Source organism: Panthera tigris, chromosome B3 (assembly GCF_018350195.1).
Source record: "Panthera tigris isolate Pti1 chromosome B3, P.tigris_Pti1_mat1.1, whole genome shotgun sequence".
NCBI classification, from domain to species: domain Eukaryota; kingdom Metazoa; phylum Chordata; class Mammalia; order Carnivora; family Felidae; genus Panthera; species Panthera tigris.
Window position 1 is genome coordinate 113,363,062 of NC_056665.1, and position 23,626 is coordinate 113,386,687.

At 38.0% G+C, this 23,626-nt stretch overlaps 1 protein-coding gene and 1 long non-coding RNA gene across 6 annotated transcripts in view; both read left to right on the top strand.

The window, feature by feature from the left end:
- The window catches only part of RAD51B (RAD51 paralog B), a 641,285-nt gene that overhangs the window by 246,498 nt on the left and 371,161 nt on the right, over positions 1–23,626 (top strand). The window lies entirely within an intron of this gene.
- LOC122239640 lies at positions 11,782–23,512 on the top strand. Its single transcript, XR_006218946.1, has 4 exons — positions 11,782–11,964; positions 16,681–16,794; positions 17,568–17,765; positions 23,405–23,512. It is a non-coding gene; the product is annotated as an uncharacterized LOC122239640 (long non-coding RNA).

A 23,626-nucleotide genomic window follows, 5' to 3' on the forward strand; every position in this document is an offset into this window, starting at 1 on the left:
TCATCTCTGCTAGGATTATTTACACATTATTCCAATGACTTGTTGATATAGTTGTTTCTACTATTAGATGCAGATTTCTCCATGCAGATTCCATGGAGACATGACTTGCCCTCCATCTGTATTTCCTCAGGGCCTACCATAATTCTGGGACACAGAGAGTATTCATTACATTTCTACTGAATGAATGTTGAACTTATACAGGGAATGGTGGCCTTGAGTTGTATGAACAGGAGAAAAAAAGGGGGCCTGTTTTCTAAGGTTAGTTGCGCTGCATAATAATAGGAGGCATAAATGACAATTGCACATTACAACACATGTACATGCCTTAGTGCTTTTCATCCTTGGAGAACCATAAGTACCAAAGAAGTATTCTGCTTACGTTCATATCATCATGACAGGAAGAATATGTTGCTTTCAACTATTACTTTAACACCTAGAGATGGTGATTTATCATCTGTTACAAGGTTAAATAGAACTGATTGTTGTCCTTTCCTTTAATCTATAATCAGATTTAGATTTGAATTTTCGAGCTTTCATTGTATCTATTGATAGAATTGCCTATTAATTAGTCTGGCTATCCCAGGCATATAAGCTCCTTGAGTGTAGGTACCAGGCTGCTTATTCCCAGGTTGCTAGCATAAAGCTTGGAGAGTATGGTAGATGATCAACGAACATCTATTGAACTGAATGTAAAAATGAATGTATGACTCAATTAAAAAAACCTAAACAAATTCTTTATCTTAACTTTAAAGTGAAAATTCTTTTTACTGCTGGTAAATCACTTGGTAGAATCACTTGGGACCAAAGACTATTAAGAGAAATGTTGAAACCTTGCAAAAATGGCTTTATTTGCAAGTTAGAATATGGGCCTGGTATTGGTTGTTCCCAGATTCTTCCTTTAGAAGATCAAACGTAATTCCATTAGAAGTTTAATCCTATTTGTTTCCCTCTCTCTGTTTTAGATTCTTACTCAGAGAAATAAACTTTTAGAAAAGGTAATCTGAGGTAAAATAATTAGATCACAAGAGTCAAGTTTTTCAGCAATCAAATTTTCTGTAATTTCCAGATTGAATATGACAGACGTACAGGTTTCATTAATAAAGGGCTTATATTATAGATCCTGCTCTATATCTCTATTCTCACATGAAACGAACCTGATATTAAATATACAGCTCTTAGTAAGTTATTCCCTTACTCTTTAAAAGAATTTTTTTGATCTAAAAATGTTTATTTATTTTGAGAGAGAAAGAGAGAGTGTGAGCAGGGGAGGGGCAGAGAGAGAATCCCAAGCAGGCTGTACTCTGTCTGCACAGAGCCTGACATGGGGCCCGATCTCATGAACGATGAGATCATGACCTGAGCCGAAATCAAGAGCTGGATGCTTAACCAGCTGAGCCACCCAGGCACCCCTGTTCCCTTACTCATAAAGTGGCATTGAGTAATTTTAATTTAAACCTTCAACTTAGTTTTGGTTACCCTCTAATTTTGAAAATTAATATGTCATTGAAATTAATTTTTCTTTAATCCCAAAGATAATTTCCTAGAGATGGAAAGGTATCTAATCTTTTCTGCTTCTTCTGAGATACTCTATAAACCAGGCCACTTGCAACGTCATTTGCTACTTTATATCTTTTCTTTTATCATCCAGGGCATTAGTCTTGAATCTAGAAGGAGCGCACTATGAATGAGACAGCCACACAATGATTTAGCTGCTGGAGACATTACAGATCATCCATTTTAAGTTCTTCATTTTACAGATGAGGAAAGAGGCTTTGAGATTTTAGCTGACTTGCTTAAGATTATACAGCTGCTCCATGGTAGAGCCTAAACTGGAATCTCAGTCTTTTGACAGCTTGCCCAAGATTCTTTCTACTATGCCTTATGCATTTTCTTTATCCAGTGAGCCAAGATGCTTACTTCTAGTCTGAAAATGACTATCAGACTTGTATGAATTGAGCGTTTTGGGTAGCAACACACAGGCAACATTAAAGGCTTAAGTACATTACATTATTCTTTACTAGAGAGTTAGACATTAGGTACAGTGTAGACACCATAGGGGAACAACAATGAGATGCCTTATTTAGTGAGGGAAGTAAGGCTTTTCCTTAGAGTGTTAAACTAGGAATCAAGTACTGGATCACTGTGGGTATTTACACAATTGTCTTAGAGTATAATGCCAAAGCAAAAAAGATGACTGGAGAACTAGACAGCATGAATTCCATCCCGAAGAAAGAGTATATCAGTTAGAAAATATGCTGGTAAGCTAATGAAGCACAGACAAGGTCAAATCACAAGGTGAAAGTTGCCTGTGCCTACTTAAGCATCCTGTACTTCAGTAATTCTCAAATTTTAGTGTGCTTCCCCTGGAAGGCTTGTTAAAATACAGATTGGTAGGCTCTACCCCTCCAAAGTCTTGTGGCCCAAGAAATTACATTTCTAACAAGTTCTTGGATAATACTGACGCTGGTTGGGGAACTACATTTTGAGAATCACTGGTCTATCGGTATATTTGTTTTCTATTGCTGTATAACAAATTAATGAACTGTTAACAAATTTGGCAGCCTAAAATAACATCTATCTGTTAGCTCACAGTTCTGTAGGCCAGAAATCCACGACAGCCTGGCTGAGTTCTCTATTTAAACTGAAATGAAGGTGTTGGCTGGCAAAATTCTCATCTGGAGCTCAGGGTCTTTTTTCATTCCTGTTATTGGCAGAATTCATTCCCTTGCAGTTATAGGACTGAAATCCTGTTCTCTTGCTATTAATGCTAGCAAGAGTTGGGGACTGCTCTTAGCTCCTGGAGGTCACCCTCAGGTCCATAGTGACTGCCTTGAAGGGAGAAACATGCTAGTCTGGCTGACCCAAGTGTTCCTGGTCTATGTGGTAATTGAATTTCTCTTGGAAGATTAGTAGATCAGTATTCTGATTATATACCTCAGCTCCTGTGACCTTGGTTAATGTGGATCTCCTCTTAGTATATGGTCCCAGTCTTGCTGACTTTAATAGATCCAGTTTTGAGATTGATTTGCTGTGATTCAGATTATGGGTGAAGAAAAACTCACCAAAATGAAAACCACTGTTGGGGACAGACTGGCAGCCAGCCTGCCCTCCTAGGCATCATCCCCTCTATTACTTTACAGCAGTACTTGTTCCTCAAACTTCTCCTTATGAGCATATCCCAGATTAACAACCACAATTAGAATTAAAATAGAAAAGTTCCCAGAAATTCAAACAAAATGTCCAATGATTTTTCTTTAGCTAGTATCTCCCCAAACTCTCTTTGTGTGGGAATTGATTCTCTTACTAAAGCTTTGAGATGAGTTTCTGACCTGAAGTGGATAGAAAGGGTGACACAATGGCAGCTTCACTTCTCTTCCTAAAGGAATTCCTGCAGTCATCAAGGAGGAGTGCATTGCAGTTACAAATGGTTAAGGGTTAACAAATAAGGCTTTGTGATCTACTGGTCTTCAATACCTGGTCTGTATGCCTGATTGTGTATGTGTGTGTTTTACTTCTATTTACCTAATTTTGTTTCTTTATCCCCTAAGAAAGGTCTGGCTTTACTTGTTTGAGTATCAATGGCCTGGAGGTCCTTTTATACAAATTTAATTAGATGATTTTTTTTTTATATAACCCAAATATCCAAATATAGAATTCTTAAATTCCTTTAATAAAGATTGGTAATCAGGATTATTCTTAGTTCATTCCTTTGTCGGATCAGGATAGTCTTACATCGTCAGAGAATAAAACTCAGTCTCTATTTCAGTTCATTCCTAAAGTCCGTGACAGCCATAATCAGAACACTAGTTATTTTATAGTAAATCTTTGTAGACTAAACTGAAATGAACAACATAAGTCCAACATATTGAAATGTTATGTAGATTTTGAAAAGTCAACTATATATTGTAGGGCAGGAAATATTTAATTTTATAGAAGTTAACATGAAGAAGACTTCAAATTGTAGTTGCCTACAAACTCAAAATTGGCCCTCATTTTCATACACTGTGATATGGGCTTTGTAGCTGTGCTAACATAAGCACATGCCCATATTATTTTTATCTCTGTTCTGCTCAGACCACCTTTTGTTTGACTATTCAGAAAGATTTTGATAAATGAGATTACTTAGGAGGGATCAATCAGATTAGAGACTGCAAGTCAAGTCACATGAATTAGTACAGTTCAACAAACTGGAATTACTTAGTCTGAAAAAGAACTTTTGGGGTATGTTTAATTTAGGACCCTCTGCATAAACTAGTGAAACAAATAACATATCTGATTAGAAGAGTATCAAAGCAGCTTAAAGAGTCATCAAGAGAAGGTTGAAGAATCAAGCTTAGGAAGGATAGGGGCCAGAGCAGCTCAAGAGGTTTCAGTAACCCTGGTGGTCATATTCTTCATGGCTTCACTGCCAGAGTGATCATGCTTCAGCAACTTCCAGCATTTTTGTCAGGATTCAAGACTAGGGAGTCTGACTTGGACCATATGCTCACTCTTTGGTTAGTGAAAGGTAAGACACCTTGCCTCACAGTCCTGCCAGGCTATGTTCAATAGGGTAAAGGTGATTTTCCCCACAGAATTGGGTGGTGGTTTTAAAATGGTAGGGGAATGCATGTTGTACAGCCAAAAAGTAGTGGATGTTTACAACAGGTTATGTGATCATGATCTTTTCATCTTTGGAAAAGAGGTGAAACTTGATACGGATGTATGGCAATGGGTGGAATGCGAAGGGGAGCTTACTGTCTTTCAACTTGAGGAAGAACATTGTAAACAATTAGAGCTGTGAACCAGCTTCATTGTGAGGTTATGGACCTCCCATTTTTATGAGAATTCTTTTGGTTGCATGTGGCAGAAATTTGACTTGCACTAGCTTGGTAAAAAGAGAAAATGATTAGAAAAATACTAGGAGTATTTCATGTGAACAAAGAAAGGATTGGCCAGCTAAACTGTGGGAAGGGCAGACATCCCACCGGGCCCCAGAAACAATTAGAACCAGAGACCTAAACGCAGCTGGCCCTATTTCTCTCTCAACTCCTCTTCTGTATATTGGCTTTATTTTCTCTCTCTGTAGACTCTTTGTCATGTACATGACATGAAACATGTTTGCTAAGAGTGCCTGCTTTTCTTATCTCACAACACTGCAGAGAAACTCTCTTTATCACATTTAGTGAGAAAAATCTTGGGAAAGGCTCTGGTCCAGTTTGGATCAGGTGTCCAACTCTGGACAAATCAACCAAGGCTATGGGTCAGGACACTGTTTGACTCAGGTGCCTTCTCTGAACTAAACTAGGGTATGGGGAAAAGTTGGCTCTTGGTAGAACCACAGTTGAGAAAAGCAGTTCACAGAAGAAGGGATGTGTTTGTCAGAGGGGAATGTGGTGGATGGGCAAAACAATTAATGTCCATTACTTTGTCACTATATGTGTTCAAAGGTTAGATTAGTCAGAGATATTACAGAAAGGATTTTCATGTTGGTGGGAATTTCAACTGGAAGACCCCTAAGTGCTTCCCAACTTGGAGATGCAAAGATTCTACCTGCTTTCTAGGTAAGGCAGTCACATACTGGTTTTCAGTTATATTTGACATTTTCTTTTTCCTGTGTATTTCAACTCACAGATTACTCCGGTTGGAAACCAGGGGATATTTACACACATATATTTTTGAGTTTGAGAAAGGAAGAAAATATTTTTTTATTTAAAAGTCAAAGTCCAGGGGCATCTGGTTGGCTTGGTGGGTTAAGAGTCCAACTCTTGATATCAGCTCAGGTCATGATCTGCATTGACGGCTGGAGCCTGCTTGGGATTTTCTCTCTTCCTCTCTCTCTGCCCCTCCCCTGCTCATGCTCCTTCCCCACTCCCCTCTCAAAAAATAAATAAAGTTAAAAAAAAATGTCCACTGTGGGAGAGGTCATACATACGTTAAAAAAAAAAAAAAAAAGGAACTAAGGACTTAAAATCACATAGATTACCTTCAAAAGGGTAGAACACTCAAATCTGAATGATTTATTTTAAGAGGATTAAAAAAAACTTTTAGTTTGAAATAATTATAGATTCACAGGAAGGTACAAAGAAATGTCTAGGGAGTATTATTCAAATTATTCAGCATAATTTCCTTAAGGTTCATCCAAGTTGTTGTGTGGATATATAATTCATTCCTTTTTAATGCTGAGTATTATTCTGTGGTATGGATGTACCTACCATACCCTTTTAAGGATATTTGGTGGTTTCCAGTTTGGGGCTATTATGAAAAAGCTGCTGTGACATTCCTGTACAAGTTTCTAAATGAAAATAAGTTTTCATTTCTCTCGTATATGTGCGTAAGAGTGCAATTCTGGCTTGTGTGATGGATTTTTTTTGGTTTTAAAAGGTACTGTCAAACTGCTTTCAGAGTGGCTATTCCATTGTACATTTCCACCAGTAGTGTATGAGTGATCTAATTTTTGCATTCTCTAGTATTTGGTGTTACACTAATTTTCATTTTAGCCTTTTTGATAGCTGTGTAGTGATATTTCATTTTTATTTTAATTTACATTTTTCTAATGGCTAATGATATCGAACATCTTTTGATGTGCTTGCTTGCTGTCTGTGTGTCTCCTTTGGTGAAGTGTCCATGCATATCTTTGTGTTCATTTTCTAATTGGATTTTTCATTTTTTTAATGTTGAGTTTTGAGAGTTCTCTTCATAACCTAGATACGAATCCATTGTTGGGTATGTGGTTTACAAATATTTTCTCCCAGATTGTCAATTGGTTTTTTAAATCTGCAAAAAACAAACAAACAAAAAACCAGTTTTTTTGCAGAGCACAAGTTTGAAATTGTGATGAAGATGATTCTCTTTTTATATATTTATGATTGATCTAGAGAATTTTAAATTGCCAAATTACCTCTTCCTCATCAGCTCAGACTTGGTTACATTTAAGATGAATAAAATCATGCAGTATGCAGTGTTCAAGAATAGTGGAATGCCTGTGTGTTTGGCTCTATTCTAGTGCCAATTCTCCTCTTCAGCAGTGTTTTAATTAATGAAGAAAAATTCAGCTCTTTTAAGGAGGTAGCTTCATTCTGAGATTCAGCAAGATTTCATTACAGGTTCTACTTGTACCATGGACTCTTGCAAATAAAGATACCTTACAACACTAATATTACTAACATTTTCCTCTCTGCACAATCCTGCACATCCCAGAAAGTGCAGGAACATTCCGTGTTGCTTTGTTTATACACATTTAGCTTTTTGCTTCTCCTTTGGCAGTCCATTTGTTCGTTGCACAAATACTGCACACCTACCAGTGTAACAGGATTGTGCTAATAAGTTCAGGGTTATAATGGGGACAGGATAGGCATAGGTGCTGGCTTCATGGAGTTTACATTTTCATTTTTGTCTTATCATTATAGACTTATGCTGCCTGTGAATATTTCACTGATTCAATTAAATATCCTCATTTCCTATCTCCTGTTAAAGAATCTTTCTCATTCGTCCAAAATGCAGCGTGTCCAAATCTCAGTGAATGGTTTTAATGCTTTGGGAGTGGCTGCATTCCATTCAAATGAAAACCAAGCCAAACAAGTAATACTTACAAGCATGCACATGAGAATATGTTATGAGGAGGAAAATCCTCATATTTAGCTACTTTCTTGCCAACTGGGGAAATTTTTGGCAGAGCCGTAAGTTACCTTAAGAGTGATTGAGGCTTCTAAATATGAGATCTCAAAGGCTTCCATTCACCTTATTCTATAGAATGAGGCCCAGCCATTTGAATGAACTAGTTAATCAAATACCATATGCATAGTCCATGTTTTTCAAAATATTGGTCTTATATTATTTATAAAAACTGATTCCATGTTGGTTTTATGGTATAAATTAGGCACTTTCCCTATCTGTAAATTGGCTGAACTATTTGTAGTCTGGCTGAAATGTAACTTGCCCAAACATACAGAAAATTCTAAAATACGATCTAAACTATGTTAGTTAGAAATCAAAGTTAGTTAAGAAACATCCTGAGGTGAAAATTTAATTTTGAGTTAAATTCTTTGTTATCTAATAGCCTTTAAATTTTTGTTGTTGTGAATAGGTTTGCGTGTGATAGTTTGCAGACAGGTCAGCCAGATTTCTAAAAGTTTATAATATAACAAACACATACTATTTTCTCTGTACTGGGCATGTCTTATGTTCTTCACAAATATTAACTAACGTATCATAATAAACCTAAAAAATAGATAATATTATTAGCCTCGTTGTATAGATGGTAGAACTGAGGCACAGATGGCTGTTATACCCCAAAGCCCCAAAGTTAGTTGATAAGCAGCAGAGCCAGGCAGGATTCAAAAATCAGTCTATCTGGCTCTTTGAGGCTATGCTCTTAACCACTACACAATGGTCCCATATTGTGGTTAATCAAGTGCTTTTCCACAAAACACTACAAAGGCATTGAACTGAGATCTTCCCATAATTGAGAAAGCAGCATGGAAAAGGAAATAATATATGGAAGTTTTTGGTAGGAGGAAAATTGGACCTAGAGTCAGAAGATTTGAGTTCTGGCATTGCCAGTATAAGCTTGGTAACTTTGGGGAGGTAACTATATTTCCTATTGCTACTATCAGAAATTACCACAAATTTAGTGGCATAAAACACCAATGTATTCTCTTACGTTTTTGGAGGTGAGAAGTTTAAAGTCTAGGTGTTGGCAGGGCTGCCTTCTGGAAGCTTCAGGGGAGAATCCATTTCTTTGCCTTTTCCACCTTCTGGAGGTCGCCTGCATTCATTGGCTCATTGTCCCTTCTAGCACCTTCAAAGTACATCACTCTAATCACTGGTTCCTTTGTTACATCTTCTTTTCCTTTCTTTTACCCTTGGTGCTCTTTTGTAAGGTCCTTGTAACTACAGTGGGCTCACCAGATAATTCAAGATAGTTTCCCCATCTCAAAATCCTTAATTTAAACACATATGCAAAATCCCTTTTGCCATGTAAGATAACATATGCATAGGTCCTAAGGATTAGGACTGGAGGGCCACCGTTGTGTCTACCACAGTTACTTTATTTCTGTGGACCTCAGTTTCTTCAGTTTTAAATGAAAGAGCTGAACTAAGCAATCTTTGAGGATCCTTCCAATTCTGAGAACTCTGAATTTTCTAATCCTACCCTAAAATTCTTAGTGCTATCTATCAGAAATAGAGGCTTCACTGTTGAAATTTTTTTTGCAAATGTGAAATATTTTTCATATTGCATTTTAAACTAAGAGTTTTCAGATGAAAAAGTGATACGGTAAAAAGTTTCTTTCTCCCTTTGTTATTTTTAAGATGTTGAGATCTATGAGAGGCTACATTGTTGTAGCCAAATTTGAGACCTACAGTCCTTGCAGATTTTTAGCAATACATTGAATGACTAGAACCTTTTTATTGAAGAGCAATACTAAAATATAAATAAAGCTCTGGATGTAAGTTAGGTTGCATCTGGATGTAAGTTACAAAAACTTCAAGAACTTCAAATGATTTAAACAGTAAGGACATTTGTTATCTGGTTATTTCACATAATGAAGATACTATGTCGGTAACAGTTTAATACTAGCTTAGTGATTTCATTAAGAACTCATATTCCTTTCATTGCTCTCCTGTGCCATCTTTGCTCTTAGACTGGCTCCCTCAGGTTCACAAGAGGGCTGCAGTATTTCCATCACATTCTAAACCAATATTATGGATAAGACAGAAGAAAGACCATCTCTTGTGAGGCTTTGTTTTTTAGGAATAAGGAAGCCTTTCCCAAAAGCCATTTGACAGACTTCCTGGTTTTATTGACCAGAATTCTGTTACATGCCCATTTAAAAATCAGTTGAAGGCAAAGTGAGTCGGATAACCTACCATGTTTAACTAGATCCCATAGTGTCCAATAGGACTTTCTTTAGTGATGGAAAAGTTCCGTATCTGTGCTTCCAATACAGTAGCTGTTAGCCACATGTGGCAATTCTTGAGCACTTGAAATGTGCCTAGTGCAATTAAAGAGCTGAGTTTTTGGAATTAATTTAAATTTAAATGATCATATATGGACAGTGGATACCACATTTGGCCACATACAACCAGATCAGTCATTTGAGACACAATGGATGCTGGGTAGTTGACTAACTACCGTGTTCATTACATCTTTAATAAAATATCTTTTATAAAACAGTGAACAGGTGATGTATTTGTCTTTGGAACCTCACTTCAATTACTGACCCACTTGGGAGGTTCTTTTGGAGTCCAACAAAACAAATACATAAAACCAGTACACATGTTTACAAGGGCTAACGGTGGCAGAATATTCTAGTTGAAGGGGTAAGGTGGGAAATCATGATATGCTATCATGTGCCAGCATATGCTATGGTTCAACTTATAATGGAGGTTTGGGCTAGGAACTCTAATGGAGAGAAACAGTCTGCTCTTCTCCATTAGGAAGCTGGTATGTTATGCAATGTTGTAAATAGGGAATGGCAACTCTTATTAATAGAAAATGCCTGCCAAAAACTGCCTGTCTTGGAGATTGTACAGCTAGGGAAATACATAGATGGTATCTGGGAGGATCCATCCATTTAATAAATATTTATAAACCACATGCTCTGTGCCAGGTTCTGTTCTAGGTACTGAAAAGATAGTAAACAAGACTAAGCCCCTGTCCTCATAGAACTTTGTTGTTACAAAGAAATAAGTAATATATTTCAAATTGTGATAAGCCTTGAGAAGAAAATAAGGCAAGAGAACAGGATAGAGTGAATGAAGTAAATTTTAACAAATGCCTAGATCTGTGACTTTCTTGTCAAAAGCTCAGGGTTTTGAGTTTTTTCTGCTGGGAGAGGACATTTGGTATATAGGCTTACTTAGGTTCACAGAAAAAAAAAAAAAAAAAAAGGACTGTGTTTGGATTAACTAATTGCCAAAAGAAAGAAAAATTAAACCAGTTCCTGAGAAGTTAGTATATTTCTCTGCTGTTTTAAAATTAAATTATGGTGAACCTTGCATGGCCCAATATTAGTATGAAGTTTATTTCTAGCTTGATTCATGTTCCTCTGTATTCGTTGCCTTATCTGAAGAACTTTGGCTATCTTAAGTAAACTTCTGGGCTCCAGTTTTCTTAATCATCCAATGGAATTATTAATAGTAATTGCCAATCATGGGTTCTGGAAAGATTGGTGCTATCAAAATAATTATAAAATGTTTTATATAAATTTGTAGGCCAAAGGAGAGAGGAAGCATTTCTTATTAAAATTGAGCAAGTGATTTAGCCTCTCTGGGTCTTAGTTTTTCCAATGCTAAAACAAAGTATTTGCAGTATTGCCAGGAATGTTAGAAAACAGATCATCTCAGTGCTGGTTCAAATAGAAACTGGTACAGCCTTTCTGGTGAGCCAATTGGCAGAATAGTTACAGGTTCTTTAAAATGTGCATACCTTTTTGCCCCAAGGAACAAAATTGAATAGGTGTTCAAGTGTGTATGTTTAAGGATATTTATCATACTATTGTTTATAATGTCTAGAGATAGTAAAATGTTGAACGCTAGGAATTTTGGTGCATTCCATGTGAAATTCTATGCAGCTACTTAAGATGATGATAGTATCAATAGATATTAATAGAATTGGAAAGAAAGTCACAGTGTCCTACATTTGTGGTCATCTGTGATTTTGTGGTCATCTGTGATGTGTGGTCATCTGAGTAGATTTTGAATCTACTCAGTAATTACTGAGTACTACACATTATACTAATAGGCTTTGTTCAAATATTATCTCCCTGAAGTTTCATATGAACCCAAGTATGAATAATCTGGGACCTCCTTTTGCAGATGAAGGAACCAAGGATCAGAAGACTAAAGTAACTTGTCCAAATCCTTCAATTCAGAGGTGGCAGAGTCAGAATTTATACCTAGCCAATTGACTTCAGCTACCACAGTCTGAAACCATGGGTTAGACTGCCTCTGTGAACTCTCTACATGGGCTAACCATCACAGGTATAGCGTGAAAACTTCCTCACATCCTTTCCTGTCACTGCACTCCTACTTGAGAGTCCTTTGGCCTGGGTATGTGGCAGAGGAAGGGGTGACTCACCCTTTAATACAGAAGTCAGCAGACTCCAGCCCATGGGCCAAAGCCGGCCTGCTGCCTGTTTTTGTCAGTCAAGTTTTACTGTAACACAGCCATCCTTACTCATTTAGGTCTTGCCTATTGCTGCTTTTACACAGCAAGGCAGAAATGAATAGTTTTAATAGAGACCATATGGCTCACAAAGCCTAAAATTTGTATTATCTTGTCCTTTACAGAAAAAGTTTGCTAACCCCTGCCTTAATATATTAGAAATCTGGAAGGATGTGTGCCTTATTACAGTGACCACTTCTCTTTCCTTAAAGAGGCGAATTTTTAAAACAAACCAGTGTTAAGGTTATTGTCCTCCAGCAGTACAGGCCACAGGCATACAGGCAGTTGCTGAAGGGTTTTCTGAGGAGGTGAACAAGAGCAGTCTATTTCAGGACTACTGAAGGCCCTCTGTGCTTGGCTGACTGGCAGTCTCTGGGCCTTCCTTGCCTTGAAACTCTGCCTGTTGCTGCTCCTCGGAGATGGAATGTGTATTCACAAACGAGGCACTCCATTAGTCATGGTGCATTTCCTGGGCCCTGGAGACATGGGCATGACATCACCAATGGCCAATGAGAAAGGATCCTCTGTAGCGGGAGCCCTGAAACCTCTTTGGAGGACTATAGGCTGTGTGTTCTGTTCCTAGCCCTCAGGGTACGATTTGAGACTGCCTTCCTCATCCAGCCATATTCTGGGCACAAAAGTCTAGCTTCCAGACCCAAGAGGCCAGGATAAGCTTGAAAATCTGCAGAGCTGGAGGCAGATTCCCATTTAGTATTTTTTTCCAGGGCTCAGGTTTTTATTCCCACAGAGTTTTCCACTCCTAATGACGTTGTTACTTTATGTGGTGAAGGGTGGGTGGTGAAAGATGAAGTCTGCATTAGATAAAAGACACTTGGCAGTTAAAATTTCTGGATAAGTATAGGTTGGTAGCATAACAAAATCAGAAGCATATTTTGCTGTTTTGTTACATTGCTTTTGTGTGTAGTTTAACATAATAAAACAACATCTTTTAACAGCAAAAGCTCCTAGCAAAATTAGTGTGGCTTAGAATAGGGGCAATTACCAGAGGAACTTTACTGAGGGGATTAGTAACTCATTAAATCTTTTATCTTCAAGAAGAAAAGAATTTTTTTTTTCCAATTCTTTTTTCTTAGGATTGAAGCACTTTGGATAAACCACTCCCCCCTCCCCTGCTTCCTAATTTATATATTTATTTATTTATGAAAATGATTTGTGAAAGTTAGTCTCAGATAACTTTGTTAATTCGGTGTACCAGAAATTTTATTGAGATCTTGTTTTATAATTGGTAGTAACTGCTCAATTTTTTGCTATCAACCCATAATTGTAAAACTCCCCCTTTAAAAATTATTCAGGGAAACGGAGGCTCAGGATTTAATGTGAGATTATACTGGACAGGCTTTTGCAGTTTAATTCAGGAATTGAACTCAAGAGCTGTGTTTTCCAGTCTTCATAGGCAATCTGTGGTTGAATGTGAACGATTCCTTTAGTACTTTTTCATGTTTGAATCTTTTTTGATGAAGTCTAAGAGAAATTGGGAAACAGAGCCATTTTTGTTAGTATATTATCCGTGGCTATCATAAACTGCAGATGATACCACTCCTATGGTTTTTTAAAAAGATTCCTTGTAATTTCTTCAAGATGAAGATGATTATTTTTTTATCATCATAGAGGCTTTTTTATTTTAAAAATCACTGGAAAGCACATGAATTCATTCCTGTTTCCAAAGAACAAATATATCAGTAATTAAAAGAATTTCCTCTAGAACTGTAAAAAAGGATACTTTTTAGCACTTCCGAGATCCTCACTCAAAGTTATCTATGCAGTTCAAAAAATTAAAATTTCAAAACATCTTGGAGATATTAACAGTTTTTTTTAGCTTTAATAGATGAGGAAACTAAGATACAGAAAGATGACATCTCCAGCCTTATGCTGTGCATAGAACCAGATATTGGAAGCATAAATCATTCTCGTCAAAATCTTTAAGAGGACATTTCTCTGCACCTTTACGTAAAGTTGTTCTTGTTTTCCTTTGATAGCTTCGTACTTTGCGTCATTAACAACAGTGCTTGTTTTTTACAATCATTTGATTGGGACAGGAGAGCAGATTAGTCTAGCCTAGGCAGAACTGAACAGGGGTCAGTTATCTAACAGGTGAAGGTGTGGGGTTGGGGCTCCATGTGCTCTCCTGCCTCACTCCTGCAAAAGGACTTCATTCTCCTTCATGTCATCTCCCAGTTTCTACCACTTGAACTAATATTTGCCACCTCCCAGAGGATTATCATGAATACTCATGAGTTTAATGTTGATAAAGTGCTTGTAGCCTTTTGGAAGCGAGGTCTTAAAATAAAAGAAAAGGGGCGCCTGGGTGGCTCAGTTGGTTAGGCGTCCGACTTCGGCCCAGGTCATGATCTCACGGTTCGTGAGTTCAAGCCCTGCATCAGGCTCTGTGCTGACAGCTCAGAGCCTGGAGCCTGCTTCGGATTCTGTGTCTCCCTCTCTCTCTGCCCCTGCCTAGCTCATGCTCGCTCTCTCTCTGTGTCAAAAATAAATAAACTTAAAAAAAATTTTTTTAAATAAAAAAATAAAATAAATTTTAAAACATTAAAAAAAAAAAGGTCTTTTGTAAGCACGTGGTTAGTATTGGTCCCACTACCAGTGACAGATTTCTTGACTGGTCAGTAGGCACTCTTGGATGAGATGAACCATATCCCTATTGTGGTGAGGACAGATTCTGGAGTGAGTCCACTGCTGCCTCGAAAGTATATGTCTGGTTTGAAATGTTGAAGGCCAGGTGATCCTTACAGCAGCTACACAGGAACATCTCCTCATTGCTGCTGTTTCCTGCTAATTGGGTGGGGGGGGGTGCGCACAGCAGATGCCTCCCTCAAAACCCTCTCCCAGTGTTTGGCATGCCATGCTGATCATCTTGGTAAACCCAGAAGAAAACTCCCGAAAGGCTAGTCCAGAATGTGACAGCTGGAGGTCATGACAGATAATCAGATTGGTTTATGAAATGTTAAGGATGAGTCATGTCACTCCTAAACGGATCGGCATCAATTTATTACACAAAACCAAACACTGAAGGAAGAAAAGCCTTTAGTCTCATTAAGGAACCCAGACAAAAATCCCACTTAATCCATCGTGCTTTTCCTTTTCCTCCAACTCAGCTGGTGTGCAGGTGTAGGGCAGCTTGGCAGAAGCTGTGAACATTTGGAAAAAGGAGTCATTACTGAAAGTCACTGACACACACTTCCCTTGGAATGCTGCTGATGTCATGGAAAACAGGGACCTTAGCAATAACCCCTAACAACCAGAGCTACAGTAAATAGTAAATGTTACCTCCACCAAGGCATTGGTTTTTAAAGAGTTTTAACAGGCCAGGGCTTGCCAGCCACAACTCATAAAAATGTTCTTATAATTTTACCCTACTCTCTAAAAGCACTGGATAACTGCTGAAGTTTCTCTGCCACTTGAGGACACAAAGCCAAATTTGTGTCAGTTTCAAGGTTCACTAATCAAAATTTACAGCACTTCTTTTCCAGTCCTCTTCATCCCCCCTGCCATGCTCATGGAGTTTGGCCTGGTAAATTTAATACTTTTTCAAAGAAGTCTCTTGTCTTACTGAGTTGCCTGAATTTCTGGTTATGGGGTGAGTCTATGTGCTAGGTTTTGGCCAGTGTTTTATTAGCCTAGTGGTTAACCTAGTCTGGTTAATTTGTAGCCCTTAATCTATAGGTTATATTCCAACCAATTTGAAGCAGTTGGGCAAGAGTGACATCCTATAGTTCAAACTCTGAACAAGGTGCATGGCAAAAGAACAAACGGCACATGCTGTCATACAGAACTGTCCAGAATGGTTACTGTCAACAGTGTAAGAAAGCAAAAGAAGACACAGAACCAAGAGATCATAAGGAATTTTCTCCCTCAATTGGCTGTCTTTTAGGAGAAGAGGCTGGTGGGATATTACCATGTAACAAACGCAGCATGGCTTCTTTTAGACCTGTCCACACAGTGGGAAGAAGCAGAATGCTTGTATTCCTTTTGCGAGGCATTGTCAGGGTGACTATATAATTATCATCCAAACTAGAATACTTTTGAGAGTGAAGGATTGTACTAATGATTACTCTGGAGCAATAGAACTAGACTGGGACTGCCTCAGGCAAAGGGGGCACATGGTCCCCTCATCATTGTGCCAATGCACACGCAGCCCAAGCCTTTTGAGGAGGCAGTCTTGACAATGCCAGAGAAAGAAGACTCATCATGCAGTGTGGACTGTCTCACAAGAAAACAAGTCTAGTCTTAGAATTAGTAGGCTAAGTAATGAACTCTGTTACTGTAAGATGTCCCTAAGTTAAAACCTCAAGTAAAGTAAGCTTGAATTCACTCTTAATTTACCCAGTTTTGAACAGTTTTGAACATACTTTTTATTACTATTGACTAGTGGCTCTTAGAATGAAGTCTGAGATCCCTGGGGGTCTCAGGAGATCTTTCAAGGAATCTGTGGGGTCAACTGTTTTCATCATAATATTAACACATTATATTTACCTTTTTCATTCTCATTTTCTCACAAGCATACAGTGGAGTTGTCTAGAGGGCCTCTAAAGTATGATATTATAACAACTTGAATGAAGAACCAGATATCAGACTCCAGCTCTCATCTACGAAGCCAGACATTAAAGGGATTTGTAAGAATGTACAATGCCATTCTTCTCACCAAATTATATTGTTTTAGAAAATAGTTATTCTTAATTAAATCATTATTTATGCTAAGATGTCATGGGTTTATTAGTGTTTTTTTAAACAAATTAACAAATAAATGCTTTAAAAATTCATCAGTTTTCATTTCTAAGATGGTAAACATATCCCCTATAAATAAAAACTGTGAATCTTTAATGGTATTTAAGAGTGTGAATGGGTCCCAAGAGCAAAAAGGTTTTAGAAATGCTTCCCTAGACCTTTCTCATTCCCTGGAAGGAACATGCAGATACAGTGAGATGATAAATTTCCTGATGAGAGAGACCAGTTTATTCATTGTTGCATCTACTACAACACCTAGCAAGATGCCTTGCATGTTGTTAGTGCTCTGTGTAAACATGAAGACAAAGCTCCCAGAACTCTGAAATTTACCAGATTCTCTTGTATCTGGGTGTTACATTAACATTATTGTTTGGTTTGTTTTAAGTCTTTGTCTTTTGCTATGTAATGTGTTCTAGTACTCTTTATTAAATAATCTTATTTTGACACAACTATGATGCCATTTTTCATTACCCAGCATCTTGTTTCTGTAGCGTACAACTTTTAGATCTTATTCATCAGCCTGTTGATGCTATTTCTTTTTCAAAGACATAGTTAGCATCCCCCAATTTTTTGATACTCTTTTTTAACTATCATGGCTTGCTGTATCAAAGCAGCTGACTGTTGTTTCCTTCAAGAATTAACTCATCTTTCTGCATTTAAGATACCCTGCAGGTGTTTCTTCTTTCCAAGGAGAATGAGTTCTATATTGATGTGACTGCACGTCCCCCATAGGGTTCCCCTGGGGCCCTTCACAATAACTGTGTGTCTCTTCAGAATGATGTTGCCATTTTCTGGAATATGTCGACAGTCTGATTGTTGAGGATAGTGTCCATTCTCGCAGCAGATGCAGCAAAGAGAGGTGAAGCTTTTTAAAAAACGTCATAGACCATGGTTTCCATAGTACTGAAAAACACTTTTAGTAGAAGCCATAATTTGATACAAGATCGAATCCTTACTTATGACCTTACATGTAAACCAATATATATCCACCTGCCTCTCCACACTTACAAACTTCTTTGTAGAGTCCAAATCTTTTAAGTCTTTAAAGGTCACCTATTTCTTGAACAGGATTAAGAGTACACTTACCAAGATGAGGTCTGAGCAATGGAGAGAATTGTTGAATTACTATATATTGTATAGTGTATATATTGAATTACTATATATTGTATAGTGTATACTATATATTTTAGGTGTATATATTGTACACCTAAAACTAATATAATACTGTCAACTATACTGGAATTTAAAATTTTCACACATTTCTGAGAATGTGATTTTTCTCAATATTAGAAATTAGTTCCATTAGCAAAAAGGGAAAAATTATGAAATAATTTTTGTATATAGGTTCAACTGTGTCATAAAAAAACATTTCATGGGGTGCCTGGGTGGCTCAGTCTGTTAAGCGTCCGACTTCGGCTCAGGTCATGACCTCACTGTCCGTGAGTTCGAGCCCCGCGTCGGGCTCTGTGCTGACAGCTCAGAGCCTGGAGCCTGCTTCAGATTCTGTGTCTCCCTCTCTCTCTGACCCTCCCCTGTTCATGCTTTGTCTCTCTCTGTCTCAAAAATAAACATTAAAAATTTTTTTTCATGTTTTTTTATAGTTTTTTCTTTCAAGTGAAAATATTATCTTCTGATTTTAAGATTTTTTTCTTGAGCTAGAAATACTGCTTTTTAAAATATCTGCTTAATTTGCTTCATCTCCAAGACCTGAAATTAATCTGCTACTTTGTAAATGAACATAGCAGGATATACTGAGGCCGCAGTTTATTTGGGTAGCAGCATTATTTTTATGATTTAATAATAATGGCCATTATATAGGACATGTGAAAGTTAAGATCTAAGTTTATGAAGCTAGTTTTTAATGACCTGCATTCTGCTTGGTTTTAGGTAGCATCTTCTCAGAGTACTATTAGTTATATAAATCTCCAAGTTTCTTTTTCTTGAGACCTAACATCTTGGATAATGACTTACCAAACCTATGTTCGAAATTTTGATCAGAAAACAGAGGGGGCAAGGGAGAGAGAGGGAGGGGAAAAAGCATCACAATTCTTATTAAGTCCCCATTAAAAAAGGGATTGTCAAGGGTAGATTAGCATGTTGTGTGAGATGGAATCCTAAAGGAATACTGCTTTTTGTGAACAAGGCACTGGCAGGATGGGAATGGGAGAGCTGGATGTTTCTTTTGACTTCACTACTCTAAATAGCAGTGTGATTTCAGCAGATCACCTTACTTCTCTTAGCTGCTATTAGTTTCCCTAGCTGTAAAATGAGGCTGGATTAGATGGCCTCTAAGGTCCCTTTCAGATCATCTAATTCTACGATTTGTTTTGTACTCTGTCAGAATTTCATGTTCTTGAAGTCCCTAGTTGACAAATACGGTGTGGGAGGAAATGACACAGTTTTGAATAACCAAAATGGATTTTGTCCGCACTTATGTGCTAATCCCCAAAGAAGAAGAAAATACAAACGAGCCAGGGGCCAAACATGAAAATGGTGACAGTGAGGAAAACATTGAAGCAGACAGCTGAAAGCTTCATATCCTGGCCCGCCTGCCATGAGAAAGGCTGAGCCTGCCAAATCCTTCAGGCAATCAAGGCCAGAACTTTGGCTAGCTCTTATTTTGAGCGCCACCCCCCCCCCCCCCACCATACCACATGCACAAACCACACAGGAAAATTGTCTCTTTCTCTCTCTCTCTCTCTCTTCATATTTGTGCCTTTTGGCTATACTTCAATGTATGCCAAGTTCTTGCCTAATCCCCTTCCTTCCAGCTGTCACTATATTCAGCCTGTTGCTCTCCGGGGCTTGAGAAGCAGCTGCAGTCTTCAGTGGGGGCACAGGGGTGGTGGCCTTGGTGGTGGGGTGTCGTTAGGGTATGTAGTCAGTCAGAACTAAGTCACTTTTACCTGGTTTATGGACATTTCCAACAGTGTTCTCACTCTCCTTCCTTGGCAAATGTCAGAACTGATGGCTTTAATTTTTTTTCCCCTTCCCTTCCTCTTTGGGGAGGTTTATCCCCCTTCCACATTCCTCAGCCTTTTTGTCTGCGAACATCCTGTGGAAGATTTGGTTTGTCTTAGGTTCTTTTGCCAGACTGCTCATCGTCTTTTATTTATTTTTTTCTTTTTTCCACATAAAGCATATTTATCTATTGAGAGAGCTAAAGATGGATAACCAGAGCCTCTGTACTCTCTCACAAGACTAGAAGTTGGATCCCTTCTCGTCTCAGACAGTGTATCCCAAACCATTAGGTCTTCCAAGGCCCAGAGAGCTCTTGGCCATTCGCTGCCTGTCAGGCCGCAGCTGGTGGAGAGCTGGCTCTCGAACCCTTTCACCTCTGGCCTGTGCCACGTTCCCACGGAGATTGCTTGCATACACCTCCTATTGGCTCTCTGTGATGGCAGCTGAGCAAAGAGGCCCTTGGTTCTCATCCTTTTAGAAAACCAAGAAAGAATCAGTGAATCTTATTGAAGAATCTTGTCTGAATATAAGGAGAAGCCATGTATTAGGAAGGTTTTAAATTGTTGCACTGTGCACAGACTGACTTTGCTGGCCTGAATGTTAGAAGGAAAACAAAACAAAAATCCTACACAGTCATTATCTTTTGAGCATTTCCCTTTTGTTCATGAATAGAGCTCTTTTAGACACAATGGGTTGTTCTTCTCTACCACTCTTTCTAGAAACTCCATTAACTCTCTTGCCCTATGCCTGGTTGTGCCAGTTCATACCTCTTTTTTTTTTTTTTTAATGCTTATTTTTGAGAGAGACAGAGACAGAATGCAAGTGGGTTAGGGGCAGAGAGAGAGGGAGACACAGAATCCGAAGCAGGCTCCCTATCAGCTGTGCTGACAGCTCAGAGCCTGACGCGGGCCTCGAGCTTATGAGCTGTGAGATCATGACCTGAGCCAAAGTTGGACGCTCAACCGACTGAGCCACCCAGGTGCCCCCCATACCTCTTTTTATGTAAGAGGAACCCCACATAGTCTTCAGAGCCTTGTGAAAAAAACGAAACTCAAAGTGTGCCCTGTATGTGGGTTTGTCTGATGGTTTCTCATGTCTGTGTGTATTTTATTTCGTATAATTTACATGTTAATTGGTATTAAATTCAAACAGGTGAGTCTTGTCAAAATTTTTGGTGATAGGATCTTGTTTAACTTTGTACATACCATATAAAGTCTGTTTATTTATATTGGGGATACAATACTACTACATTTATCTTTCATTTCTGCCTATTTTCCTCAGTCCTGGACTTGTTTGCCTGTGTTGTTCCTAATACCCAAGTGATCCTCTGTCACTCATCCTTTCCCCCCAGTCCATGTATTTTTGTATTGTGACTGGAAGGGCCCTCAGATTTTGACCATCCAAGCTCTTCATTTTATAGATGACAAAAAGTAAGCCTGCAAAAGGGACATTTTTCGGCCAAGGTCACATACCTGCTAGAGCCTAGGCTCACAAGTGTTTTTTTACTATACTACCCCAGGCTCCACATGTCAGGAATTTTCCAAAGCACTAGACTAGTAATAACTACTTCAACAGCTAGTGAGTGCATGCTACTGGAAAGGGCACAGGTTTTGGAGCCACATTTGGGTTTGGATATCTTGTGCTACCCTCTACTGGCAGGGTAAATTGGGCAAGTAACTAAAACTTGTGGGGATTCTTTCATCCTTCTTAATATGGGAATAATAACAATGATACATTCAGGTTATTGTAAGTATTGGATTGTATAATCTGTATAAAGTACCCATCATACATATGTTTAATAAATTAGTTACAAAAAGCTGATCATAGGGAAATGTTATATGCAGAAATAATTTAAAGTAGGTATTTTATAACTGGCTACTCTGACCCTCTCTTATTCAGTAGTATTCCCCTAAACTCAGCATTGAAGTATGAATGAAATGAGTTGTCTGGAAATGAATTCCTGCAAGTTATTTATACCATGACTGTGATTCATGCATTTCCCTTTTCTCTATGGCTTTCATCTGTACTTGGCTGCAGTGTATCTTGTCCAAAAATTTTTGTACAAGTTTGAACTCACCCAAAGAAGACATCTGGAGTGTACTTGGGTTTATCCCCTGCTTTTTTTTTTTTTTTTAGCTAAACACTAGGATATAAATCTAAAATATAATTTATATAGAAGGTTATATTCATATTTTTGAGAAGTTTGAGGTCTTTAGTGTTATTCTGAAACTCATTGAATTATGTAATGAATGGCTTCAATATAAAATTATATGTACCTGTTTGGAGTATAGGTAGAAGTTATCACGCTCAACACAAAGGGGCCCAAGATTGCTTTGTTAGAAGGAAGCAGAACTACATTGTCCGAACCCAGTAGTATGGAGACAAGGAACGAGTTAGAAAACAAAAGCTAAGATTGAATTAGCAAAGGCCAGAAGCAGCAAAAGAATGTTTGGAAGCTTCAGAATTAGTGATTCAGGAGAATTTCAGTTGAGGGCTTCTCAGATTGCATAAATGTCGTTGGCTGACTGGAATTCACTTAAGACTGAAGTATATGGAAGGATTTTAAGAAACTAGATAGAATGAATTTTACCTCCCTAATAAAGAGAGGGCTCCGGAGAAGGAGTTTTGGCTTCAATTTTAGACAGATATTAAGTGAAACTAGAAAGAGACACTATGTGCTTTGCACACGGTGGGGTCCTCCTTCTGGAACCCTTGATTGCCAAGGGACTTTCAAGCTCATATAATTTGGTCCATAACTATGATTAGACATGCAAAAGATGTACACACTCTTAGAGTTTCCTTGATTACTTTTTCAGTAAGATGAAAGTGAAAGAGAATGTAGCAGTGATTAAGGATCAAACGTTTGTTCCTTGTGCCTGTTCATACCTAATGTCCTGCATTAGATTAAGAGCCTTGGTCCAGTAGTTTCTTAAAGATAAAAAGTATGCATGATTTTGAAAGGATATTGGACAATCAAGTATGGCCAGGAAGTAGAAGGTGCTATTTTGCTATATTATGGGTTCATCCAGATGGGATCAAACCAGAGGAATTTGGCAAGCATTGGGACTCACCACTTAGAACCACACTGGAATAGTTGTGGTAGCAAAAGAATTTCTCCAGGAGTCTTATTCCACTTGAGGCATAACAGCCAAAGATTCCTGGCTCTTGAGGGGAGAGTGCCAAAGTTGATAAATTTTAGAACGATCAACTGAAGTCTATAAATTCAGGAGAAATAGTTCAATTAGATGACACCGGGACTATGTATTCCCATAGTTTTCAGACAGAAGAAATACTGTGAGTAAATGTGTCTTCATAATTTGCTCTTCCCTAATCTCATGTCCACCCATCAAGATTTAACATACTACAGTTTAATAAATAAGAAGATTATAAAAGAATATTACTTTAATAGCTTGTGTTTGGCATCTTCTCTGTTCTTCTTGATATTCTGACATATTATGTATGCCATTTTTACAGGAAATTCTGACATATTATATATGCCATTTTTATAGGAATAACTTGTTTCATTGTGCTTTGCAGATATTACATTTTTTACAAATTGGAAGGTTTGTAACAACCCCACGTCAAGCAAGTCTATTGGCACCATTTTCCCAGCAGCATTTTCTCACTTTGTGACTCTGTCATATTTTGGTAATTCTCACAATATTTTAAACTTTCTCATTATTATCTTTGTTACAGTGATCTGTGATCAATGATCTTTGATACTACTATTAGAATTGTTTTGGGGTGCTTTGAACCTCA